General features: G+C 45.8%; 1 long non-coding RNA gene across 1 annotated transcript in view; it reads right to left on the bottom strand.

The window, feature by feature from the left end:
* Positions 1–6,704: 6,704 nt before the first annotated feature.
* The window catches only part of LOC138850993 (uncharacterized), a 32,883-nt gene continuing 13,112 nt past the window's right edge, over positions 6,705–26,475 (bottom strand). The window contains exon 2 of the long non-coding RNA XR_011391056.1: positions 6,705–7,277. This is a non-coding gene — a long non-coding RNA (uncharacterized lncRNA). The remainder of the gene's footprint in view (positions 7,278–26,475) is intronic.

The raw sequence follows: 26,475 nt of genomic DNA, 5'->3' as shown, positions 1-26,475 counted from the left end.
ATTAGACCTGTCAGTCTCCTTCCTCAGACCAAACCTAATTACCCCCCAATCCCCCCTTCCCTATCCCATCCTCCCCTTTTTCCTTTCCTCCTCCTCCTCCCCACCCCTCCCTTTTGCCCTTCCTCTTTTTGGCCTTTGGGATTTTTCCCACAGGCGTGCTAGTTCCTAGGCAGGGGAAAGAGTACCAAGGTCCATCCCATTCCATTGAGGTTCTTGGCGGTGGCATAGTTTGCCGTGGAATCTGGATTCCCTGGGGATGTCCCGATCCCTCTATGGTATCCCGGAGGGTGGCTTTGGGTGTCTTTCAGGCGACGGGTGTATCTCTGGAAGCCACCTTTCGGATTCCGGGGGTGGTGGCTGAAGGAGGTATGCTTTGTGGCGGATATCCGGCCGCTCTCTCTTTTGTCCAACGAGGTAGCTCGGCAGATGTGAGGTTGCTATCCCGGATTGCTGGTTTACTGGCATGAAGGGTAGGGTATGGCACGGGTTCCATGCTGCATCTGTGCTACTTGCGGTGCTGAGGTCCTTTTGGGCACGGAGGGAGATTTCTGTCCCTTTCATTCCTCCTGGGAACTATCCCTCCCCAGTCCCCCCTTTTTTTATTGTTTTTTTTTTTATTTTTATTTTCTTCTCTTTCTTTTTTTTTCTTAAAAACAAAAAGAAAGAAGTAACCTAACCATGGAGTCCCAAATCCATGACCCCACTACCCCTGGGCCCCTTATTGTTACCGCACCCTGTTCTGACCTCGCCTTGTCTTTAGGCCACTCTTTGGACACTCCTTAGGCCCCTGTACCTCTTGCTGGTGCTGTTTCATCACCTGCTTCAGGTGCCAGGGTTTCGACTGACTCTTTCGATTTGTCTGACCTCCGCTCTCCTTTGACTATGCTTCCGGCCTCTCCCTCTACGGTGCGGCAATTTTCGAATCGCCAGCCTGTCCCACGTCGGACCGACTCTGGTCCCACTTCTAAATGCCAACGACAGTCTCCTGATGATGTTACTTCGTTACCTTCCCATTCTACTCGGAAAAGACCGACACGCCATGCACTACCTCTCCACACTCAGTTCCGGACCACACAATGGACTAAATCCTTTACTTTAAGACCGACTTCTTCTACTGGCTATCTTTCCAACCATAGTATTGGCAAAGCGCTCCTATGCCACGTTAGTAGAGACATTTCCTTTCATGCTCTTAAGAGTGGTACGTGCATCATCACAGTCCAGAATTCTACCCAAGCTCATGATCTTTCTCTTCTTTCACATATCATTACTATTCCTATCACTCGAAAAACATCATTCCCTCAATTCTTGTAGTGGTACTGTTATTCTGCCCCATAACATAGTCCAACAGAATTTCCAGACATGTGGCAATGACATTCTCGAACAGCTGGAACTCCAAGATCTCCCAATTCTCAAGGTAGACACTTATCTTCTTCCTGCCTGCGGGCAAAGACGATAGATACCCTTGCAATGTGGCTCATTTAACTTTTGACAGCCGTGAACTCCCATCCTCTGTTTATGTAACAGGACATCGGTTACAAGTTCGGAAGGTGATCCCTACACCGCAACAGTGTAGGAATTGCTGGCGATTTGGCCATCCAGCAAAATATTGCTGATCTATAGCCAAATGCCCAGTCTGTGGTGCCAATGACCATTCTGATACGTCTTGCAGTCGAACTCCCTCTTGCCTTAATTGTCATGAGGCTCACCCTTCGTACTCTCGCCGTTGCCAGGTCTACTAAAATGAGCGGGAAATTCGTTGCCTCAAAGAGGCAGGTCTCCCTTATGCTATGGCAGTTTCTCATCTCCGCCTCCAAGGGAGACTACCCCGTGTTTCTTATTCTCATGTTTCAAAATGCCCCTCCACTTTTGGGGTCCCATCTTCTGCAGCCTCCTCTGCAGTTGCCAGTCCCATAGTCACTCCTGTATCTAATTCTTTTGCTGTCCTGTGCTCAGACATCCCTACTTCAACACCTCAGTCTGTCCTCACTTCTTCATGTTCTTCCTCACAAACCCCGGTATCGACAAGACCTCGTACCACACCTCCTCCCAATCGTCCCTCTACTTCTCAGAGGCCCAGAAAATCCCCTTTAACCCCTCCCTCCCTTCATCCACCTCCACATTTTACCTTCCCAGTCTCTGTACCTGGGTCTTCCCCTTCCAATGGCTCTGTTACAAGTGTGGAGGTTCATCCTCCTCCTCGTACTGTGCCTTCCTCCCCTGTCCTCTCCCAAATTTCTTCCTCTTCTGCCACCTCCCAGGTTTCTGCCTCTTCTGTCCCCTCCCACACTTCTCCAGTTCCCTCCACCCTTTCGTCCCCCCCCCCTACCTTGGTACAGTCCATTACAGTTCCGATCTTTACTCAAACTTCTCCTCCTTCCATCTCCAATATTGTCTCTCATACGACGTCTCTGAACTCCGAAACACTTGAAGCAATCTCTGAATATATTGCAGACCAAACCATCAATGGACACTGATCCACCCTCTGTTCCTTCTCTTTCCTATTCTCCATCTGCGCAACTCCTTTCTTCACAGCGCACCGTTCCTTCACTGCTTGAACGTTTTCCTTTTCCACTGCATGTGGACTTTTCTAACCTCTCTAGTCCGTAGGTACCCTTACCTGTGGATTTCAGGTATCTTTATCTTTGCCAATCATGGCCTATTTACAGTGGAATATATGCGGCCTCAGGGGTAATCGGGGTGAGCTTCAGATGTTGCTCTCCCAGTTTTCCCCTGTTGGTGTTTGCTTACTACAAGAACCAAAATTACACTCTGCTATTATCTATCCCATCTCAGTCTATAATTTATTGCATTCTTCAGATCCTTTTCCTGATGGAACCTTTAATGAAGGTGCCCTTCTTCTAAACACTGACATTCGGTACCATCAGCTATTTGTTCGTACTTCGCTGCATTACACAGCAGCCCGTATCCACTTGCATAGGTGGAATACACTCTGTTCTATGTATCTCTCTCCTTCTCGGGCGTTATCTATCCCGGATATTACTTCTTGTTTCGTCATTACCGCCACCACTTCCGTTACTTGGCGATTTTAATGCCCATCATTTCCTCTGGGGAGGGTCTCACTGTGATTCCCGTGGCATTCAGTTAAGAGGCTTTTCTTGCTACCCACCCCCTCCATGTTTTAAATACAGGTACTCGCACCCATTTTGATCCTCGGACTCATACTCTGCTCTTCCTCCGCCGCATTAGACTTCACCTGGTCTGTTCTCCCGGATTTACGTGACAGCAATCATTTCCCAATCATTCTTACTTCCCCTTCACATTCACCACCTCTTCATAACCCACGCTGGCAATTTGATCAGGCAAATTGGAACCTTTACTCACGACTAACTGTTTTGAGTGAGGTTCCTTCTTCGTCCTCCATTGATGAGCTTTTACACCTCTTCTCGTCCTCCGTTTTAACCGCAGCTTCACATTCTATACCCCAAACTTCGGGCAGGCATTCTCAGAAATGCGTGCCTTGGTGGTCTGCTTGTGCTCGTGCAGTACGTTTGAAACACGCTGCATGGGGCAGGTACCGGTACAATAGAACCACGGAGAGACTACTTGATTTTAAGCAGAAACGTGCGATCGCTCGCCGTGTCATCCGTGACGCTAAACGCACTTGCTGGCAAGATTATGTCTCCACCATCACCTCTGCTTCCTCTATGAGTGCAGTGTGGAAAAAAGTACGAAAACTGAGTGGTAAATATTCTCCTGACCCAGCTCCTGTTCTGCTGGTTGCTGGTGTTGATATAGCAAACCCACTAGATGTTGCCAATGAAATTGGCAATCATCTGGTCCATATTTCTCAGGGGCTCCATCTATGCCCTTCGTTTCTTTCCTCAAAATCTGCCAGAGAGTTAGCACCCTTGGACTTTTCTTCTCTCAGATAAGAACAGTATAATGTGCCTTTTACACTTCAGGAAGTGGAGGCAACACTCTCAGCTTGCTGATCATCGGCAGCTGGGCCCAACGACATTCAAATTCGTATGCTACAACATTTACATCAGTCAGCCCTTGCAGTCCTATTACACCTTTTCAATCTTATTTGGTCACAAGGAGTTCTTCCTCAGCTGTGGAAATCTGCCATTGTTCTCCCTTTCCACAAGCCGGGCACTACGGGACATGAAGCCTCTCACTATCGTCCCATTGCTCTTACCAGTGCAGTTTGCAAAGTGATGGAATGCCTGGTAAATAAAACGTTTAGTGTGGTATTTAGAGACACACAACAGTCTCTCCACTCGTCAATATGGCTTTTGTAAGGGCCGTTCTACAATAGACCCCTTACTACGCTTGGATATGTATGTTCGTAATGCCTTTGAGAATAACCACTCAGTTATTGCCATATTTTTTGACCTTGAGAAGGCATATGACACAACTTGGAGGTATAATATTTTGGCCCAAGGCCACTCCTTAGGCCTTCGAGGCAATCTACCATACTTCCTTAAGAACTTTTTGACTGAAAGACATTTCCGTGTTCGGGTTAATAATGTGCTCTCCCCGGACTTTATCCAAGCTGAAGGTGTCCCCCAGGGATGTGTTCTGAGCACAACACTTTTTCTCCTTGCTATAAATGACTTGGCCTCTAGTCTTCCATCCAATATTTGGTCATCACTCTACGTTGATGATTTCGCTATTGCCTGTGCAGGCGCTGACTGTCACCTCATTACAGTTACTCTCCAGTATGTGGTTGACCGTGTTTCCAATTGGGCCACCACACATGGGTTTAAATTTTCCAGTACCAAAACTCACCAAATTACTTTCACTAGACGCTCTGTCATCTCCGATCATCCTTTGTACCTCTATGGCTCCCGTATCCCTGAACGTGATACAGTCAGGTTTCTAGGCCTCCTCTTTGACTGTAGGTTATCCTGGAAACCTCACATTACCTCTCTGAAGGCAACTTGTCACAGCCGGCTGAACCTTCTTAAAACCCTTGCTCATCTTTCATGGGGAGCTGATCGTCGAACTCTCCTTTGCCTACATTCCACCCTCATTTTATCGAAACTTGATTATGGTGACCAGATCTATTCAGCGGCCTTTCCTGCTACTCTCTCTAGCCTTAACCCCATTCATCACCAAGGATTAGGTTTATGCCTTGGTGCTTTTCGCTCTTCCCCTGTCGAGAACCTCTATGCAGAAGCAAACGTTCCATCCTTATCCGATCGCAGTGATGCCTATTGCCTTCGCTACTATGTACGCTCACATGATCTCCGCAATCCTTCCATTTATAGAATGGTCACCGATATTAGTAGACATTATTTGTTCGCCGCCCGTTTGCTCCGTCCCTTCTCTCTTCGCCTACATTCGCTCTTGTCTTCTCTTCAGTTACCACCTTTCTATGTTCATGTTGCATCTCACTTTTCCCTACCCCCCTGGGAAGTTCCAGCTGTTCGAATCTGTTCTTTCTCACTCCCTTGCTTGAAAGCCCAACTGTCTACGGTAGCTTCCCGCTCTCTTTTTCTTGACCACTTCCACTCTCTTTCTCATGCCATTGCAGTGTACACAGATGGCTCTAAGTCTTCTGACGGCGTAGGATTCGCAGCAGTGTTTCTGGACAGCGTCGTACGAGGGCATTTACTATCTTCGGCTAGTATTTTTACTGCTGAATTGTATGCCATTCTTGCAGCACTTATCTGTATTGCATCTATGCCTGTGTCATCGTTTGTGGTTGTCTCAGACTCCCTTAGTGCTTTACAGGCTATACAGAAATTTGATACACCTCACCCGTTAGTCCTCCGTATCCAACTTTGGCCACGCCGCATCTCTACCAAGTATAAGCAGCACTGTATAGCCCTTGTGGCTTAGCGCTTCTTTTTGATTATAATAATAATACCAAGCATAAAGATATTGTTTTTTGTTGGGTCCCTGGTCATGTTGACATACAGGGCAATGAACAGGCAGACACTGCTGCGCGGTCAGCAGTACATGACCTACCAGTTTCATATAGAGGTGTTCCGTTTACGGACTATTTTGCTGCAATAGCTACCCACCTTCACACCCGTTGGCAACAGCGTTGGTCTACTTTACTCAGTAACAAACTTCATTCTATTAAACCGAGTATAGGTTACTGGCCGTCTTCTTGTCACCAGTGTCGAGGTTGGGAGACTACTCTCTCCCATCTTCGCATTGGCCATACTCGTCTTACTCATGGATATCTCATGGAGAGGCACCCTGCTCCTCTCTGTGAGAATTGTCAGGCTCCATTATCAGTCAGCCACATTCTGTTGAACTGCCCACTTTATCAACGAGCACGCAGAATTTACCTCGAACGTCGTCTTCGCTCCGCTGCCCTCTCTCTTTACCTTCCCTTCTCGCTGATGAACCTACCTTTCATCCGGACTCTCTCATTGACTTTTTGATAACTGACTTCACAAACTCTGATGATACCTTCAGCCCTTTCTACCTCAATCTCTTTCTATCCTCTACCCCCGCACTATCCCCTGCCCCTCTGTTTACTGTAACCTACTGATCATCCCTTCCCCCCTTCTGCTGCCCAATACCCTCGCTTCCTTCCCTACCCTGCAGCGCTGTATAGCCCTTGTGGCTTAGAGCTTCTTTTTGATAATAATAATACTCAGATGCATGTGTAGAATAATTGTGACAAAAGCTATTATAAAACAAACAGCAGCATGGTTCAGTACTTTACAGGGATATAGGTATCATTACCACCACAACACCTACCTGGATAATAAAAACAAATATATTTAATTTTTTTTTATTAGCTTGTTTCCTGGAACAAGGCAGAAAACAAATTATCTAAATCTTAGTGTGGCGCACTTCAAACAACCAACACTAAATACAGTGAACCCTTGGCAGTAATTATCTGCTAATTCAACTAAGCACCCAAACTTTAATCTTTCTTTACTGATGAGTACTGTACTGTACTGTATAAAAACAAAAATCAATCTAATGAATACTGAATATACATTATAAAATTTATTGAATGAGTCTCCATTACAAAATTTACATTATTATTATAATCAAAAAGTACAAAATTTACAGAATGTGTAATGATAAATGACTAGCCATTCCTTCATGGCCTATGACTGAGTGAAGATGAAAATCTACATTAAATATAATTCAACATTTATTGTCTTTACACCTCCATATCCCACACTATATCATCTCTCCCTGGTAACACATGTTGCTTCACAATGTTAAGAAGGTTTCTTGAAGACTGCTGCTCAAACTCGAAGGCTTTCTTTAAGGATTGGTAATCACGTAGAAGTGTGGCAACTTGGTCCTTCAGGGCATAAACAGTATCCACCAAGCTTCTAGAAAAGAAGAAAAAAGTGCATTAAAGTTCATATATCATTACAAAACTGCTCAAAAAAAAAAGAATATTAATAAGAAGGCAACTGAAAGAGAGTTCATAAAATTAGTATAAATGCAACTGGTATGATTCATGCAGAGTTAATGAGCACTGCAGCTAAATCAATACATGTGCACTGCAGTCACTGTAGCTAAATCAATACATGTACACTGCAGTCACTGTAGCTAAATCAATACATGTACACTGCAGTCACTGTAGCTAAATCAATACATGTACACTGCAGTCACTGTAGCTAAATCAATACATGTACACTGCAGTCACTGTAGCTAAATCAATACATGTACATTCCTCTTCAAGGGGGGCTCCTTGTTGTGGTGAAGAGGCTCTTGGTCTGAGAAATTAGACCTGTCGGTCTTCTTCCTCAGACCGAACCTAATTACCCCCCAATGCCCCCTTCCCTATCCCATCCTCCCCTTTTTCCTTTCCTCCTCCTCCTCCCCACCCCTCCCTTTTGCCATTCCTTTTTGGCCTTTGGGATTTTTTCCCACAGGCACGCTAGTTCCTAGGTAGGGGAAAGGGTACCGGGGTCCATCCCATTCCGTTGAGGTTCTTGGCGGTGGCGTAGTTTGCCGTGGAATCTGGATTGCCTGGGGATGTCCCGATTCCTCTCTGGTATCCCGGAGGGTGGCTTTGGGTGTGTCTCGGGCGACGGGCGTATCTCTGGAAGCCACCTTTCTGATTCAGGGGGTGGTGGCTGAAGGAGGTATGCTTTGTGGCGGATATCCGGCCGCCCTCTCTTTTGTCCACCGAGGTAGCTCGGCAGATGTGAGGTTGCTATCCTGGATTGCTGGTTTACTGGCATGATGGGTAGGGTATGGCATGGGTTCCATGCTGCATCTGCGCTACTTGCGGTGCTGAGATCCTCTTGGGAGCGGAGGGAGATTTCTGTCCCTTTCATTCCTCCTAGGAACTATCCCTCCCTGGTCCCCCCTTTTTTTTATTCTTTTTTTTATTTTTTTCTTTTCTTCTTTCTTTTTTTTTCTTAAAACCAAAAAGAAAGAAGTAACCTAACCATGGCAGCCCTAGTCCATGAACCTGCTACCCCCGGGCCCCTTCTTGATACCGCACCCTGTTCTGACCCCGCCTCATCTTTGGACCACTCTTCGGACACTCCTCATGCCTCTGTACCTCTTGCCAGTGCTGTTTCCTCACCCGCTTCAGGTACTGAGGTCTCGACTGACTCCTTCAATTTATCTGACCTCCGCTCTCCTTTGACTATGCTTCCGGCCTCTCCCTCTACGGTGTGGCAATTTTCGAATTGCCGGCCCGTTCCACGTCGGACCAACTCTGGTCCCATGCCTAAACGCCAACGACAATTACCTGCTGATGATACTTCTCCACCTTCTCGTTCTTCTCAGAAAAGATAGACACATCCTGCACTCCCTTTCCACACTCAGTTTCAGAATGCACAATGGACTAAATTCTTCACTTTACGACAGACTTCCTCTACTGCCTATCTTTCTGACCACAGTACAGTGGACCCCCGCTTAACGGTCACCTCCCATTGCGACCAATTACATAAGTGTATTTATGTAAGTGTGTTTGTACGTGTATGTTTGGGGGTCTGAAATGGACTAATCTACTTCACAATATTCCTTATGGGAACAAATTCGGTCAGTACTGGCACCTGAACATACTTCTGGAATGAAAAAATATCATTAACCGGGGGTCCACTGTATTGGCAAGGCACTCCTACGCCAGGTTGGTAAAGATATTTCTTTTCATGCTCTTAAGAGTGGTACGTGCATCGCTCATGATCTTTCTCTTCTTTCCCATATCGATACTGTTCCTGTCACTATTGAAAGACATCATTCCCTCAATTCGTGTAGTGGTACCGTCATTCTGCCCCATACCATAGTTCAACAAAATTTCCAGACATGTGGCAATGACATTCTTGAACAGCTGGAACTCCAAGATCTCCCAATCCTCAAGGTAGACACTTATGTTCTTCCTGCCCGTGGGCGGAAACGATACCCTAGCAATGTGGCTCGTTTAACTTTTGACAGCCGTGAACTTACATCCTCAGTTTATGTAGCAGGACATCGGTTACAAGTTTGAAAGGTGATCCCTACACCGCAACAGTGTAGAAATTGCTGACGATTTGGCCATCCAGCAAAATATTGCAGATCTATAGCCGAATGCCCAGTCTGTGCTGCCGATGACCATTCTAATACGTCTTGCAATCGACCTCCCTCTTGCCTTAATTGTCATGAGGCTCACCCTTCGTACTCTCGCCATTGCCAAGTCTACTTAAATGAGCGGGAAATCCATTAGCTCAAAGAGGCAGAAGGTCTCCCTTATGCCATGGCAGTTTCTCATCTCCGCCTCCAAGGGAGACTACCTCGTGTTTCTTATTCCCGTGTTTCAAAACATCTCCCCACTTCTGGGGTCCCATCTTCTGCAGCCTCTTCTGTGGTTACCTCTCCCATAGTCACTCCTGTATCTAATTCTTTTGCTGTCCTAGGCTCAGACATCCCTACTTCAATGCCTCAGTCTGTTCTCACTTCTTCGTGTTCTCCCTCACAAGCCTCAGTATCGACGAGATCTCGTACGACACCTCCTCCCAATCGTCCCTCTACTTCTCAGAAGTCAAAAAAAAGTCCTTTAACCCCTCCTTCCCTTCTTCCACCTCATTTTACCTTCCCTGTCTCTGTACCTGGCTCTTCCCCTCTCACTGGCTACAAGTGCAGAGGTTCACCTTCCTCCTCGTACTGTACCTTCCTCCCCTGTTCCCTCCCAAGTTTCTTCCTCTTCTGCCACCTCCCAGATTTCTGCCTCTTCTGTCCCCTTCCACGCTTCTTCTCCAGTTCCCTCCACCCTTTTGCCCCCCCCCTACCTTGGTACAGTCCATTACAGTTCCAATCTTTACTCATCCTCCCCCTACCATCTCCAATATTGTCTCCCATACGACGTCTCTGAATTTCGAAACACTTGAAGCAATCTCTGAATGTATTGCAGAGACCAAACCATCAATGGACACTGATCCACCCTCTGTTCCTTCTCTCTCCTCTCCTCCATCTGCGCAACTCCTTTCTTCACAGCGCACCGTTCCTTCGCTGCTTGAACGATTTCTGCTGCCTCCGCATGTGGACTTTTCTAACTCCTCTAGTCCATAGGAACCATTACCTGCAGATTTCAGGTATCTTTATCATTGCCAATCATGGCCTATTTACAGTGGAATATACGCGGCCTCAGGGGTAATCGGGGTGAGCTTCAGATGTTACTCTCCCAGTTTTCCCCTGTTGGTGTTTGCTTACAGAAACCAAAATTACACTCTGCTGTTATCTCTCCCATCTCAGGCTATAATTTATTGTATTCTTCAGATCCTTTTCCTGATGGGATATTCCTGATATTCTGTACCATCAGCTATTTGTTCGTACTTCGCTGCATTACACAGCAGCCCGTATCCATTTGCATAGGTGGTATACGCTCTGTTCTTTATATCTCTCTCCTTCTCGGGCATTATCTATTCCGGATATTGCCTTTCTTCTTTCGTCATTACCGCCACCGCTTCTGTTACTTGGCGATTTTAATGCCCATCATTTCCTCTGGGGGGGGGGGTCTCACTGTGATTCCCATGGCATTCAGTTAGAGGCTTTTCTTGCCACCCACCCCCTCCATGTTTTAAATACAGGTACTCACACCCATTTTGATCCTCGGACTCACACTCTCTCTTGCATCGATCTCTCAGTCTGCCCTTCCTCTGCCGCATTAGACTTCACCTGGTCTGTTCTCCCGGATTTACATGACAGTGATCATTTCCCAATTTGATCAAGCAAATTGGAACCTTTACTCACAACTAACTGTTTTTAGTGAGGTTCCTTCTTCGTCCTCCATTTTAACCGCAGCTTCTCATTCTATACCCCAAACTTTGGGCAGGCATTCTCAGAAATGCGTGCCTTGGTGGTCTCCTGCTTGTGCTCGTGCAGTACGTTTGAAACGTGCTGCATGGGGCAGGTACCAGTACAATAGAACCATGGAGAGGCTTCTTGATTTTAAGCAGAAGCATGCGATCGCTCACTGTGTCATCCGTGACGCTAAACGCACTTGCTGGCGAGATTATGTGTCCATCATCACCTCTGCTTCCTCTATGAGTGCAGTCTGGAAAAAAGTACGAAAACTGAGTGGTAAATATTCTCCTGACCCGGCTCCTGTTCTGCGGGTTGCCGGTGTTGATATAGCAAACTCACTAGATGTTGCCAATGAAATTGGCAATCATCTGGTCTGTATTTCTCAGGGGCTCCATCTATGCCCCTCGTTTCTTTCCTCAAAGTCTGCCAGAGAGTTAGCACCCTTGGATTTTTCTTCGGTCAGAGAAGAGCAGTATAATGTGCCTTTTACACTTCAAGGACTAGAGGCAACACTCTCAGCTTGCCGATCATCGGCAGCTGGCCCTGACGACATTCATATTCGTATGTTACAACATTTACATCAGTCAGCCCTTGCAATCCTATTACGCCTTTTCAATCTTATTTGGTCACAAGGAGATCTTCCACAGCTGTGGAAATCTGCCATTGTTCTCCTTTTCCGCAAACCAGGAACTACGGGACATGAAGCCTCCCGCTATCGTCCCACTGCTCTTACCAGTGCAGTTTGCAAAGTGATGGAACGCCTGGTAAATAGACGTTTAGTGTGGCATTTAGAGACACACATTAGTCTCTCCACTTGTCAATATGGCTTTCGTAAGGGACGTTCTACCATAGACCCCTTACTACGCTTGGATACGTATGTTCGTAATGCCTTTGCGAATAACCACTCAGTTATTGCCATATTTTTTGACCTTGAGAAGGCATATGACACAACTTGGAGGTATAATATTTTGGCCCAAGCCCACTCCTTAGGCCTCTGAGGCAATCTACCATCCTTCCTTAAGAACTTTTTAACTGACAGGCATTTCCGTGTTCGGGTTAATAATGTGCTCTCCCTGGACTTTATCCAAGCTGAAGGTGTCCCCCAGGGATGTGTTCTGAGCACAACACTTTTTCTCCTTGCTATAAATGATTTGGCCTCTAGTCTTCCATCAAATATTTGGTCATCACTCTATGTTGATGACTTCGCTATTGCCTGTGCAGGCGCTGACTGTCACCTCATTACAGTTTCTCTCCAGCATCCGGTCGACCGTGTTTCCAATTGGGCCACCACACATGGGTTTAAATTTTCCAGCACCAAAACTCACCAAATTACTTTCACTAGACGCTCTGTCATCTCCGATCATCCTTTGTACCTCTATGGCTCCCGTATCCCTGAACGTGATACAGTCAGGTTTCTGGGCCTCCTCTTTGACCGTAGGTTATCCTGGAAACCTCACATTACCTCTCTGAAGGCAACTTGTCACAGCCGGCTGAACCTTCTTAAAACCCTTGCTCATCTTTCATGGGGAGCTGATCGTCGAACTCTCCTTTGCCTACATTCCACCCTCATTTTATCGAAACTTGATTTTGGTGACTAGATCTATTCAGCGGCCTTTCCTGCTACTCTCTCTAGCCTTAACCCCATTCATCACCAAGGATTACGTTTATGCCTTGGTGCTTTTCGCTCTTCCCCTGTTGAGAGCCTTTATGCAGAAGCAAACGTTCCATCGTTATCCGACTGCCGTGATGCCCATTGCCTTCGCTACTATGTACGCTCTCATGATCTCCGCAATCCTTCCATTTATAGAATGGTCACTGATATTAGTAGACATTCTTTATTTGCTCGCCGCCCCTGTTTACTCCGTCCCTTCTCTCTTCGCCTACATTCGCTCTTGTCTGCTCTTCAATTACCACCTTTCTATGCTCGAGTAGCATCTCACTTTTCCCTACCCCCCTGGGAAGTTCCAGCTGTTCGAGTCTGTTCTTTCTCTCTCCTTTGCTCAAAAGCCCAACTGCCTATGGTCACTTCCCGCTCTCTTTTTCTTGACCACTTCCACTCTCATTCTCATGCCATTGCAGTGTACACAGATGGCTCTAAGTCTTCTGACGGCGTAGGATTCGCAGCAATGTTTCCGGACAGCGTCGTACGAGGGCATTTACTATCTTCGGCTAGTATTTTTACTGCTGAATTGTATGCCATTCTTGCAGCACTTATCTGTATTGCATCTATGCCTGTGTCATCATTTGTGGTTGTCTCAGACTCCCTTAGTGCTTTACAGGCTATACAGAAATTTGATACACCTGACCTTTTAGTCCTCCGTATCCAACTTTGGCTACGCCGCATCTTTACCAAGCATAAAGATATTGTTTTTTGTTGGGTCCCTGGTCATGTTGAGGTACAGGGAAATGAACAGGCAGACACTGCTGCGCGGTCAGCAGTACATGACCTACCAGTTTCATGTAGAGGTATACCATTTATGGACTATTTTGCTGCAATAGCTACCCACCTTCACACCTGTTGGCAACAACGTTGGTCTACTATGCTCGGTAACAAACTTCAATCTATTAAACCGAGTATAGGTTACTGGCCGCCTTCTTGTCACCAGTGTCGAGGTTGGGAGACTACTCTCTCCCATCTTCGCATTGGCCATACTCGTCTTACTCATGGATATCTCATGGAGATATCCATGTCAGGCTCCATTATCAGTCAGCCACATTCTGTTGAACTGCCCACTTTATCAACGAGCACGCAGAATTTACCTCCATCGTCGTCTTCGCTCTGCTGTTCTCTCTTTACCTTCCCTTCTCGCTGATGGACCTACCTTTCATCCGGACTCTCTCATTGACTTTTTGATAACTGACTTCACAAACTCTGATGATACCTTCAGCCCTTTCTACCTCAATCTCTTGCTACCCTCTACCCCCGCACTATCCCCTGCCCCGCTATTTTCTGTAACCTACTGATCATCCCTTCTGCCACCCAAAACCCTCGCTTCCTTCCCTACCCTGCAGCGCTGTATAGCCCTTGTGGCTTAGCGCTTCTTTTTTATTATAATAATAATAATAATAATACATGTACATTGCAGTCACTAGCTAAATCAATACATGTACACTGCAGTCACTGGTGCTAAATCAATGCATGTACACTGCAGGCACTGCAGCTAAATCAATACATGTACACTGCAGTCACTGTAGCTAAATCAATACATGTACACTGCAGGCACTGCAGCTAAATCAATACATGTACACTGCAGGCACTGCAGCTAAATCAATACATGTACATGGCAGGCACTGCAGCTAAATCAATACATGCACACTGCAGGCACTGCAGCTAAATCAATACATGCACACTGCAGGCACTGCAGCTAAATCAATACATGTACACTGCAGGCACTGCAGTTAAATCAATACATGTACACTGCAGGCACTGCAGCTAAATCGATACATGTACACTGCAGGCACTGCAGCTAAATCAATACATGTACACTGCAGGCACTGCAGCTAAATCAATACATGTACACTGCAGGCACTGCAGCTAAATCAATACATGTACAGTGCAGGCACTGCAGCTAAATCAATACATGTACAGTGCAGTCAATGGCTAATGTATTGTTAAATTATCTTGGAGGGTAGTTAATCACAATGAAATATTTTAAACTATAAAAATTGTTACCTGAACTTGGAAGTCTGACTCAAGTATTCTTGCTCACATATAACCGAAACTCCAGATAACTTATAACACAAAAGCAACTAAAAGTTACTCTTCAACTATTAAACAATGTACAGTATAATAAAAAAAAAAATAGCAGCAATGATACTGTATAGTGCCAAGAAATATTTAAAATGAAAAAGATACATGTACAGGACTATAATGTACAGTAGTCTCCTCTGCTTTATGCAATGTCCAGTTTTTATCTGTAATTCTGTTTGTGATTTTTGTTCACCATATATAATCTGCATGGTTCACATAGCATACTGAAGATTCTCATTATGCATAATTAAATGTTTATGGCCTGACTGAGCAGGTTTATTTGCTAGTTTTAGAGCTGGCTTGTCATGAATTTAAAGCTTCTATTTGGTAAGTTGATGAGAAACATCTGTGCTACATATTAAAGCTAAATGGAAATGGTCTTTTATTCTGAAGAATTATTATGAACGTTCACTCTTAAAATATTTCTAAAATTTCCATTTTTTTTCTTTGTGGAAATCTAAAATGCCCTTTTTTTTTTTAAACTTCATTTTTATAAGCTAAGAACTGCACCCTATCTCATTTCACTGCTTGATTCTAGCTAGGTTACTGTATACCACCCACAACCATTGACAAACATTCTGATATAGTACTCCTAGGTGAACTGACAGCATGTGTAGGAACACTTACCAAAATGTCTTGCCCTACCCATGAAACAAACTCAGGACTTTTTGCTTGTGAGCCAAATGTTCTAACCAATAAAGTTATTAACCCTTTGAGGGTTCATCCCATAGTTCTATGGCTTTAAAGCCAGGGACCAAGCCGTAGTTCTACGTCATGAGCTCAGCTCACTCAGATAAGCTGTAAGCAGTAAATTTTGGCCTAATGAGAGAATGCATCTATGTGATAAGTGTGCACCACATAAAACAAATCCTGCAGCACGCTGCGCAAAATGAGAAAAAAAAAACTGCAACTGTGTTTTGGATTAAAACAGCAACTTCGTGGTGTATATTTGTATGTTTTTTACGGATGAATTAGCAGTTTCTTGGTCTCACTTGATAGAAATATATATAACAGAAGTAGAAATGATTTTGATTGGTTTTAATACTGAAAATGGCTTGAAACTGAGCTCAAAGTAGCTGAACTGTTCGATTTTTGCCGATGTTCAAGAGTAAACAAATGACATCATACGTCCAATACACGTCAACTGGTGGGTCTAATGTGTGTTCACAAATGTGCTGATATTATTTATACAATTATGACAATATTGCATAACAGTAAATCTTCTATTTTTTGGTGTGAATAAAAATTCATTATATGAATAAAAAATCAAATTTGAAATCATTTATAAAGCCTGGAAGCATAACTAATAAACAGAGGAAATGTTATTTTAGTGCATTGTTTATTCTGGACCCTATTTTGAAATTGGAATATTTTGAGCTTTGTGTGAAATTGGTCAAATTACCAAATTTCTATCACTTTACTGGGTAGTTGAAATAGTCAATTGGGCAATTTCTTGTGCTCAATTGATAAAATAGAAGTAATACTAGCAAAATAGCTAAAAATTTGGTCAACTGGAATAATGTAATTGGCTCAAAATGGGAGTAAATGTGGGCAAAATCGCCAATGCATAAATATTGCTGAAGCAGTAAAATTCGTGTTAACATAATTTCATAAATTTTCCATCAAATATCATATTTTTTCTTTTATTACCTTCAGAAAAAGATTCTCTACCATTTCATGAAATAACAAAATTTTCTTTTTTGAAAATTCATAGACCCTGTGAACAAGTTTCGGATCAGGGTTCTGGAACCTGAAAGGATTAATAAAATAGGAGGGGAGGTCTATACACACAACGAGAGGAATGTGCATCTCCATGTAGTATATGAAATATCCTTAATGTTGGTATCTGGGTGGATTATAGGTTCAAGGATTTTCATATGATTGATTGACCTTAACCCTTTGACTGTCGCAGCCGTATATATACGTCTTACGAGGTACCGTGTTTGACGTATATATACTCATAAATTCTAGCGGCCTCAAATCAAGAAGGAGAAAGCTGGTAGGCCCACATGTGAGAGAATGGGTCTGTGTGGTCAGTGTGCACCATAAAAAAAATCCTGGAGCACGCAGTGCATAATGACAAAAAAAAAATCTCCGACCGTTTTTTTTAACCCTTAAATGGTCCAAATGTATATATATGTTCACGTGCGTAGCGCCCCAAACGTATATATACGTTTTCTTTGTCATTCATTCAACATTACCACAATAAGCCTGAGTCACCTAGACATGAGAGAATGGGTGTGTGTAGACAGCCTGTACTGTCAGAGCACACAGCCTAGCCGTCTGCTCTGACTAGTTCATATTTCGCGGCATTCAGTGCTGCCCTCTGTAGGCCTACCTAGGTCGGTGGGAAACACAGACCACCCTCCCTCACTCCTGCCTCGACCGACTTGACGTACACAAGTACTCCCCCTCCACGGACTGGCTTGCGGTCACTCCCTCACACTGCCCGTTGTGTACTCACTCCTACCCGATTAAAGCCAATCTAGTCCACGGCCGTATCATTGCTACCTACGCTACCTTCATCGGCACTAAACCGCTGTTCAGCAGTAAGAACAGCAATAACAGTGGTGACAGTGGAGTCAGCGGCATTGTGAGCCTCTTCAGGGTGGAGGGGTAAACACCATCGGTCGACGCCAGTCAACATCATCCGTCGTCATCCAACGCACCTGCTGACCTAAAGAGTTATCTGTTACTCCCAGCGTCTTGACGGGACCCGAGATAGATCTTCGTCCTAGATTTTTCCCACAAAATCTGGACATAGGCGTCATGGCGTCACCTCCAGCCTTAGCAGTCACGTGTTCACCTCATCACCCTCTCTACAGCCCTTCAACACTCTCCAGCACCATTCTCCTGCCTCCTACAGCGTCCCTACGCCCTTCTCAGCTACAAGAAGTAGAGGTGAGGTCGTTTAGTGTGTTGGCTTCGTGTGGCTCCACGAGTGACCACGAGGCAGCTCCGGGGTTGGTTTATACCCTAATCAGCGTGTAAACACACCAGCCCTCTCTACAGCCTTCTCTGCTACGCAACGACGTCCGTCTCGCCGTCCATGTGTGTTGTGTTCTTCCAAGTTTCCTCCAAGAAGTTCTACCTGGCTTAACCACGTGGGAACCCAGTTGGCTTAGCCCCTAAGCCAGCAAAGTTCAGCGTCTACAGCAGCTCGTGACTCATCATAGTGTCTACAACTACTCAGCGTCTACGTATCTCCAGCCAGTGCAGTTTTTTTTTTGTGTTGCCCAGTTTAAATTTTTTTTTTCCCTTTCCCTTGCTGTTTTATTCCCAGTTCATCACCAGTTCTGTTTTCCCCAGTGATTTGTTACAGTAAAACTTACTCGTCCCAGTTCAAAGTTTCACTTAAGCTTGTTTTTAGCACGTTCGAGTAGTGCAGTAAATGTTTTGTTCTCCGTGTGCTGAAGCCGCAGTCAGTCAGCGCGCCCAGACACGCTTGCCAGTGTAAACAACCATACACAGCTGTGTTTCACGCCGGGTATCCACGTCTCCTAATATCTTATACCTCCACAGAGTAACTCCGGTCTTTCCTGTTCTTCCCAAGTCCATTCTGATAATTTTTTTTCTACGACATTGAAGCCCCATAGCAGTATACAAATGCTACGAGGCGTGTAGTGTTACTAGAGCGTCACTGAAAGTTCCAGGCACCCGTACCTTCGTCCATCTGCACTCAAAGTTAAGTAAACAGTGACTTACCTAGCATTTCCTAATATTTTGTGACATTATTTAACTGTCCTGCACCAATACAGTTAGTTACTGAAGCCATACTTCAGTAAATTGTTCAGTGTCATCAGTGCACATTTTGCCACTTACCTACAGCTTAAATTTTGTAAATTTATTTTTGCACTCCTACGTTTTAAATTCCAGTTTTTTATTCTGCTTCTTGCACCTCAGTTATTGATTTAAATTGTTCAGTGTTAACCATTTATACAATTTACCTCTCACATACAGTTTTCATGTAATTCCTGTGTGCTGTTATTTTTTTTTTAGTTGCACCTGCAAGTTAGCCACAGATTGTTGACACCCTTGCACTGTTTTGTTTGTTAGTTTTTTTTTTTCTTTTAATAAGTGTAATCTTCAAGTACTTAAGTATTAGTTTATTCTACCTGCAGTGATACAATCTGTGCCTAGCCCATTAAACTTTTTTCTGTTTCCCCATTTATTTGCTCTACATATATTCTATGTTTTATCTGTGAATATTCACCTATGTGCATTGCTTTTTGCTATTTTGTATACCCAAGTCATTGAGTGTATTTTTGGGAACCTGCTTATTTACCATTAATTACCAAAATTCCTTGTGAAGTTAATTAATTTTGACCTTGAGATTGTGCAATTTTTTTCTTTTTGCCAGTGTACACCCTGCTAACACCAGTTAACCTTTGCCATATTCTTGAATTTAATAATCTGCATTTTTAATAATTTTATTTTGTGTGCAATATAGCAATTCTGGATACAGTGTATTTTTTTTTTTCTGTGATTTTTGGCACTATTCCATACTCTGATATCTTTTCTGTGCCAACTTCCCTTGTGCAAGTGAATTACCCCTTTTTTTTTTGCGTTTCAATTTGCAACTGCTAGCACCCGCAATCTTTTTAAACTGTGCTTGCAGCACAGTTTAGTGTTGTGTAGTACCTGATTTATTTTAATTTTGTGCAATTTTTGCTACCAGTGTTTACAGTTCAACTCCTTTTCATAAATTTTGTTGCCAGATTCCTGGTGAAATTATTGACTATCCTTAGCTTCATTTTGTGCACTTTCCTGTAGTACATTCACTTGCATACATCTCTTATTTTGTGTTCAGAGTGTATCACTATTTCCCTTTTTTATTGTTTTGCTCAAATTATTTCTATCACTAAGCAGTTTACCTAGTACTGTGGTGCTGAGTTCTCTTTGACTCTGTTTTGAATTGTAGCCAGTGCATACCATTTCTTGCTCTGACCTGTTTACCCTCTTCGTGACCTACTTGCATTTGAACAATTGACGTCATGACTAAGACACGCAGTGGCCATGCCGTTAGTCCAGATTCTGCTGGTGCCAGCAATGGTGCCTCAGCCAGCGTGAACACGCGGCAGGGCATCGAAGCCCCAGCGACAGTTGGTCAACTTGTGGCTCAAGCCTCGACCACCAGTGGGCCGGCTCATCGTCCATACCTGACCCTTATTTTTGACGGTCGTGCAAATAGTTTAGAGCCATGGCTGCAGTCAGTCGAGGCGACTGTTCAGGCTCTATTTGATAGCCCAACGGATACACAGTACATTCGTGCTGCTGTTGCAGCAGTGGATCTCACCCAGGGTGATATAGGTGCCTTTGTGCAGCTCAAGCGCGTTTGTAAGATTCAGTCTTGGGGTGAACTTAAGGAGGAATTTAGGCGTTATTTTCGGCGTAGTCGCCAACGCCATTACATTGACATCGTTACCAGCGTCTTGGCCGAATGTCAATACCGGCATGAAAGCCCCCTGGCTTGCGTTTGCCGGTTTGAGCAAGCCGCCACGGACTTTACTGATGCCATCAACTCCACTAAGTGGGTGGATGGTGATGGTCGTATTGCTGCTAAAGACATCATCCCCATGCTGGCTGTCGGCATCATGCGGAGGGATTCCGCCCCTAACCTCTGGGCTGCCATTGATGCGCTAGGACTCGGCCCTCAGCACGACGTCCTGGGTGCATATGACGCCATCGACTCGCTCAAGCCGCCTTCCGAGCAAGGCAAGGTTTGCCGCTTTGCGGATGATCCCCTACCCATCCTTCCGGTGCCATCCACTGTGACCCCGCGGTCGCAGCCGGAAGTCACTTTTGCTGCTGCTGTCAGACAGCCAGCCCACAAAGTTTCTAACCCCAGTCCCACTAACACGCGCCTAAGTAAAAGTATTGACCACAGTAACAACAGTCGGTCTCATACAAAAAGGCAGTCATCGACTTCCTGGACCAGGGCGAAACGTCGCCAGCAGACACCACCCCCAACCTCACCCGCTAAGCGTGTAGTGACTTGTTTCAACTGTGGCAAACGAGGGCACTACCGATCGGAGTGTTACAAACCTAAGTCCCCGCAAAGTAACCATAACAGTCCCCATGCTCAGTATCCCGGTAACCATAACCGTCCCCATGTTCAGTATCAAGGTAACCGTCACCGTCCCCATGCTCAGCTTCGCGAGGGAGGCTGTGTTTACCACAATACTTCCAGTCATACCTCCCATGAGTGTAACAAGCTGCGAAGTATACTGTCAGCTGAGTGGAGCAAGCAGTCGTCGCGCAATGCACGTGCTCGTAGTAGCCCTTCCACTAGTTCGGGGGAAGAGGCGCGTCCGTAAAACCAGCGAAACACATAGTAACCCTGTCGGAGTCGCTGTATTCCATCCCTGTCTGCAATGCATTCGCCACCCTGGGCAGTGATACGCTTGCCGACAGTGAGGAAACCGAGTGTCTTGACGTTGTTGCCGAGACTCGTACCGTACCTTCCAGGTCGAGCCTCGTCAACAAGTGTCGAGCCTCGAGCAGCTGTGACTCCGGGGATCTCGTCGGCCTGTCATGCCTTCATGTTCGGTATGACAACCCATGTGGACCACTCATCGAGTCCACTGTCCACAATAAGCCTGTTCAGCTTTTCCTAGATACAGGTTCGGTGGTTAACATTGTCTGCTCCACTTTTTTCCGAGACATTGGCCTTCACGCGGCCATGTTGACAGAGCCGTCTGCCATTCAGACCTTGAGAGGAGTCTCAGGTAAACCGCTGACGGTTCGCGGTCGCACAACGCTAGAATTTGTGGTCCAGGGTCACAAGCTGTCCGCAAAATTCTTAGTCGTAGATGGTATTGTTTTCCATGGTGACCTGCTCATAGGGTTCAAAACCATGGCAGATCTTAGGATCCGTTTAGATCCAGCTGAGTGGAAAGCGGAATTCAACGGAGTGGATGTGCCCTTCTGGGGCGTGCGCTTAGGATCCACTACGTGCTACTCTGTCTCAGAGTATGCACAGTGCCTAGAATCGTTGGAAACCGGTGGTTTCCATAGCACATTCTCCCCAGGGTCGGTCTCTTGTCCTGATCGACCTCGTAGTAGAGCTCATTGCCCATCACCTCCTGGCCATCAGCGCGTAGTTACCAGTGAAACCCAGTCTGGGGACGCCCAGTCTAACCTTCACTCTAACTCTGACGCTGTTGTAGAGACCAGCAGTTGTCAAGCCGCAGTATCCCTGTCGGCAGGCGACTGTCTGACTCGTGTCATGGCATCAGCGAGCAGAGTTACTGCTTGTACAAAGTATGACGTCACTTTGTCAGCTAACTCGCTCACTCCTGTTACGGTGTACGTGAGCAGAGCTTTTGAAGGAGACCATGTGCTGGTTGACAGCGACACATGCCGAGTCAAGGGCCTCTCCCTTGAACCATCCTTGCACACAGTGCAACGTGGTAAGTTGCAAGTCCTTGTTGTCAACATGCATAGTCGAGAATTTCCCCTGCGGAAGAATACCTCACTTGTCGATCTTGTCAGATTCCCTCTCCCGGTGAGAGTGGAGGGTGAAGCCCCAGCTGACTTCCTTGTGAGTGCAGTTCTCCCAGGCGAGTCTGCTGCTGACTCTTCCAACACCCGGCCAGTGCAGGAAGATGATCTAGCTTTGACAGACTATCCTGAAGAGGTCCCAAAACTTCTCCAGGTTCTCAATCGTGCACGTTCTGCAGTTGCACTAGATGGTGAGTCAATGGGTTTGACCCCACTGATCTCTCACCGTATTCCACTTGACAAAGGTACTAAACCCATTTATGTACCTGCGTATCGCCTGCCACATGCGCAAAGAGTCTTCGCCGAAGAACTCATTACACGGATGCTCCGTGATGGAGTTATTGAGGAGTCCACTTCCCCGTGGAATGCTCCCCTTATTCTGGTTCCCAAGAAAGACGGAACCTGGCGCCCTGTTATCGATTACAGGAAACTGAATGCATGTACCATCCCAGACCGTTTTCCATTGCCAGTTCTGAACGACCTGTTGCAGAACATCGGCGATAATAAGGTCTTTTCAACTCTTGATCTTCTTCAAGGGTTCTGGCAGATCCCCCTCGATGATGAGAGCAGAGAGTTGACAGCTTTCTCTACGCCAACTGGTCATTACCAGTTCAGGAGGATGCCCTTCGGCTTGCGCGGAAGCCCAATCACGTTTAGTCGTTTGATGACGACAATTTTCCGTACCCTCCTAGGTGGCACGCTCATGGTCTACCTGGATGATCTCATAGTCATGTCGCAAGATGTCCCGTCACATCTTGAGAAACTTGACAGGGTATTGGACAGGCTAGCTCAGGCAAATCTTAAGGTAAAGCTCTCCAAATGTCATTTCCTCCGGAAGGAAATAAAATTTCTGGGTCACGTAGTAACTCAGAATGGCATAAAGACGGACGAGTCTAAAATCTCGGCTGTGCAGAAATTCCCCAGACCCATGACGGCGGATGCAGTCCGGTCCTTCATAGGCCTGGCGGGTTTCTACCGCACCTTTATCGCAGGTTTCTCCACCATTGCTGCACCCCTGACACGCTTACTCAAGAAGGATGCCCCTTTTGAGTGGACGTGCGATCAGGAACGAGCTTTTGTCATTCTTAAGAACAAGTTAACATCAGCCCCAACCCTTAGATTCCCTGATTTCACCAAGGCATTTACCTTGACGACTGATGCCAGCAAAGTTGGCATCGGTGCAGTCTTGTCACAGGAATCTAATGGGAAGCAACAGCCTATTGCCTATGCTAGCCGTGTTCTTACTAAAGCGGAAGTCAATTATTCAGTGACAGAGCTAGAAGCTTTAGCCATTGTATGGGCCCTGAGTCATTTTCGGGATATCATCTATCATTATCCTATCAAGATTTATACAGATCATTTACCCTTATTGGCCCTTTTTGCAAATAAGAACCTCTCGGGAAAGCATGCTCGGTGGTCGCTCACGTTCAATGACTACAACCCTGAAATTTGCTATGTCCCAGGTAAGCAAAATGTTGTAGCTGATGCCCTGTCGAGACATAGCATTCGTGAGTGTCAGCAATTCGTTCTCTGTTGAGGATCTCGAGAGAGCCCAACGACAGGACCCTGTGTGGTCTCCAGTCCTTCGTTTCCTGACCAAGGAGGACGTTGACTTACAGGTCAAGTCTCCCGTTCCACTGAAGGATTTAGTGGTCAACCAAGGAGTACTGTGCCGTGTTGCACAGCTGGTGGACCCCGGCAGAACCGTATACCAACTGGTGATACCAGAGTCCATGATACCAGCTACTCTTAGGTTGATCCACAATGTCCCAGGTGTAGCGCACCCTGGGAAGGACCGCAGTATCAAACAGGCACGAATGAAATATTTCTGGCCTAAGATGGCATCGGACATTGCCAAGCATGTACACCAGTGTGTTGTTTGCCTACAGCACAAGGGTACCATTACAGGTCCTAACCCCATTCTAAAGTATCCCATTACAAAGGAGCCCTGGGAGAGAACTTCTGTCGACCTGTTGACGAACTTCTCGACCTCGGAGAAGGGAAATAAGCACCTGCTTGTAATGGTAGATAACTTGACGCGGTACAGTGAATTAGTACCCATCCCTGATAAAACCGCGGAAACGGTCGCTAGTGCTTTCCGTGAGCATGTTGTTCTTCGTCATACTTGCCCACGTGTCCTTCTGTCAGACAATGGGTCTGAGTTTATAAATGGCATAATGCAGGATCTTTGCTCCAGATTCAACATTCATCAAGCGCCAGTAGCTCCACGCCACCCTGCGAGTAATGGTCTTGCTGAACGTACAAATCGCAAAGTCCTGGAGGTGCTCAGAGTAACCGTTAACCCAAGTTGTACTACATGGGATGAGGCTATCCCAGATGTTCAGTGTACATTAAATTCCTCCCTCAACAGCTCGATCGGTGAGACACCTCATTTTGCTTTGTATGGCTATGACAAGCGCTTACCATATGAAATTCTGTTTACTCCACCTAGACCTACTTACGATACTGATAACCCCAGTGTAGTAAAGATGAGGACAACGCAGCTTGTCTTCCAGCGGGTACGAGAGAACCTTATGAAAGCTACTGATAGGTTCACGTCTGAGCGCAATGCCCGCGCCAAGGAAAGCAAAGTGGAACCAGGTTGCAAAGTTATGTTGCTCAACCCAGTGCAGACCCCAGGTATGCACAAACTTGTCCCAAAGTTTGTGGGTCCTTACCGTGTCCTACGACAGCTCCGTGGCAATAAGTTCGAGGTGAGGGAGATTGCTACGGGAACTATCAAGGAAGCCCACCTTGATCACATGAAGTATGTGGACCATATGCAGGCCGAAGCAGAGCTGGAGGTGCGTGCGTTGCAACGCCACGATCAGACTAATGTTAGGGACAAACCGTCTATCCCTTCTCCCACTACTACTGGTACGGAAGACGGCCCAGTAAGGCTCCATACTTATGGCCTGCGACCCAGGACAACAGTACATTTCTGTGACATTGACGTACCTACTGACTTGTCCGACTCCTACGCTAGTTATGCTAATTGTTTGCTTGCAGAAATGGGTATAAATGCACACACATTGTATAGCTAGTCGATAATAGAGTCAGGGTGGACAACATCATGTAATTATGTAAATACTTTTAGAAGGGTACCCAGAGTGTAATGAATCCCATGGATATAGTATTATTGTACGTATGTGCACCAGTGTTTTATAACTAAAGTAAAAAAGCCTGTATTACGGTCAGGGCAGTGCTGCCCTCTGAGTTACATGTCACACCTTAGGAAATGCTACTGTCAGTCATTGTTTGCAGATGTGAGCGTGCAACAACGTTAGTAGACGAGTGGTCAACTGATGTTCAGCCCTGCGGACAACCTGTATATAGAAGATTTTAGTTCCAGTGCTGACGTCTCCGGGCTCTCTACTCGATGAAACAGCGCGGGCAAACCAGTTTTCTCTTCCCCTGGATGGGAGAGTTTTTTTTTGCCTGTTGCATTTTTTTTGTCCATTTTTTATTTACTAGTGAGCGAAAGCCAGTCCCTCTCTGGGGTAGCTAGTGTAATTCCTTTATACCTATGGGCCCACCAGTATTGTCACGTCGGGACGACGCGAGGTGCGTGGCCGAGCAAATGTAGACAGCCTGTACTGTCAGAGCACACAGCCTAGCCATCTGCTCTGACTAGTTCATATTTCGCGGCATTCAGTGCTGCCCTCTGTAGGCCTACCTAGGTCGGTGGGAAACACAGACCACCCTCCCTCACTCCTGCCTCGACCGACTTGACGTACACAAGTACTCCCCCTCCACGGACTGGCTTGCGGTCACTCCCTCACACTGCCCGTTGTGTACTCACTCCTACCCGATTAAAGCCAATCTAGTCCACGGCCGTATCATTGCTACCTACGCTACCTTCATCGGCACTAAACCGCTGTTCAGCAGTAAGAACAGCAATAACATGTGCGCACTCACTGTGTGCCATATTAAAATAATTGGGGATGCCTGGGTACCATATGCTCTTTTTTCCTTTTAAAAGAAAAGATTTTTTTTCCTCAAAAAATTTGGGGCGCTACGCGAGTGAACGTATA

The sequence above is a fragment of the Cherax quadricarinatus genome, unplaced genomic scaffold, assembly GCF_038502225.1.
Source record: "Cherax quadricarinatus isolate ZL_2023a unplaced genomic scaffold, ASM3850222v1 Contig112, whole genome shotgun sequence".
NCBI lineage: Eukaryota > Metazoa > Arthropoda > Malacostraca > Decapoda > Parastacidae > Cherax > Cherax quadricarinatus.
Note: the sequence above shows the minus strand (reverse complement) of the source record. Positions and strands in the feature narration are given on the sequence as shown.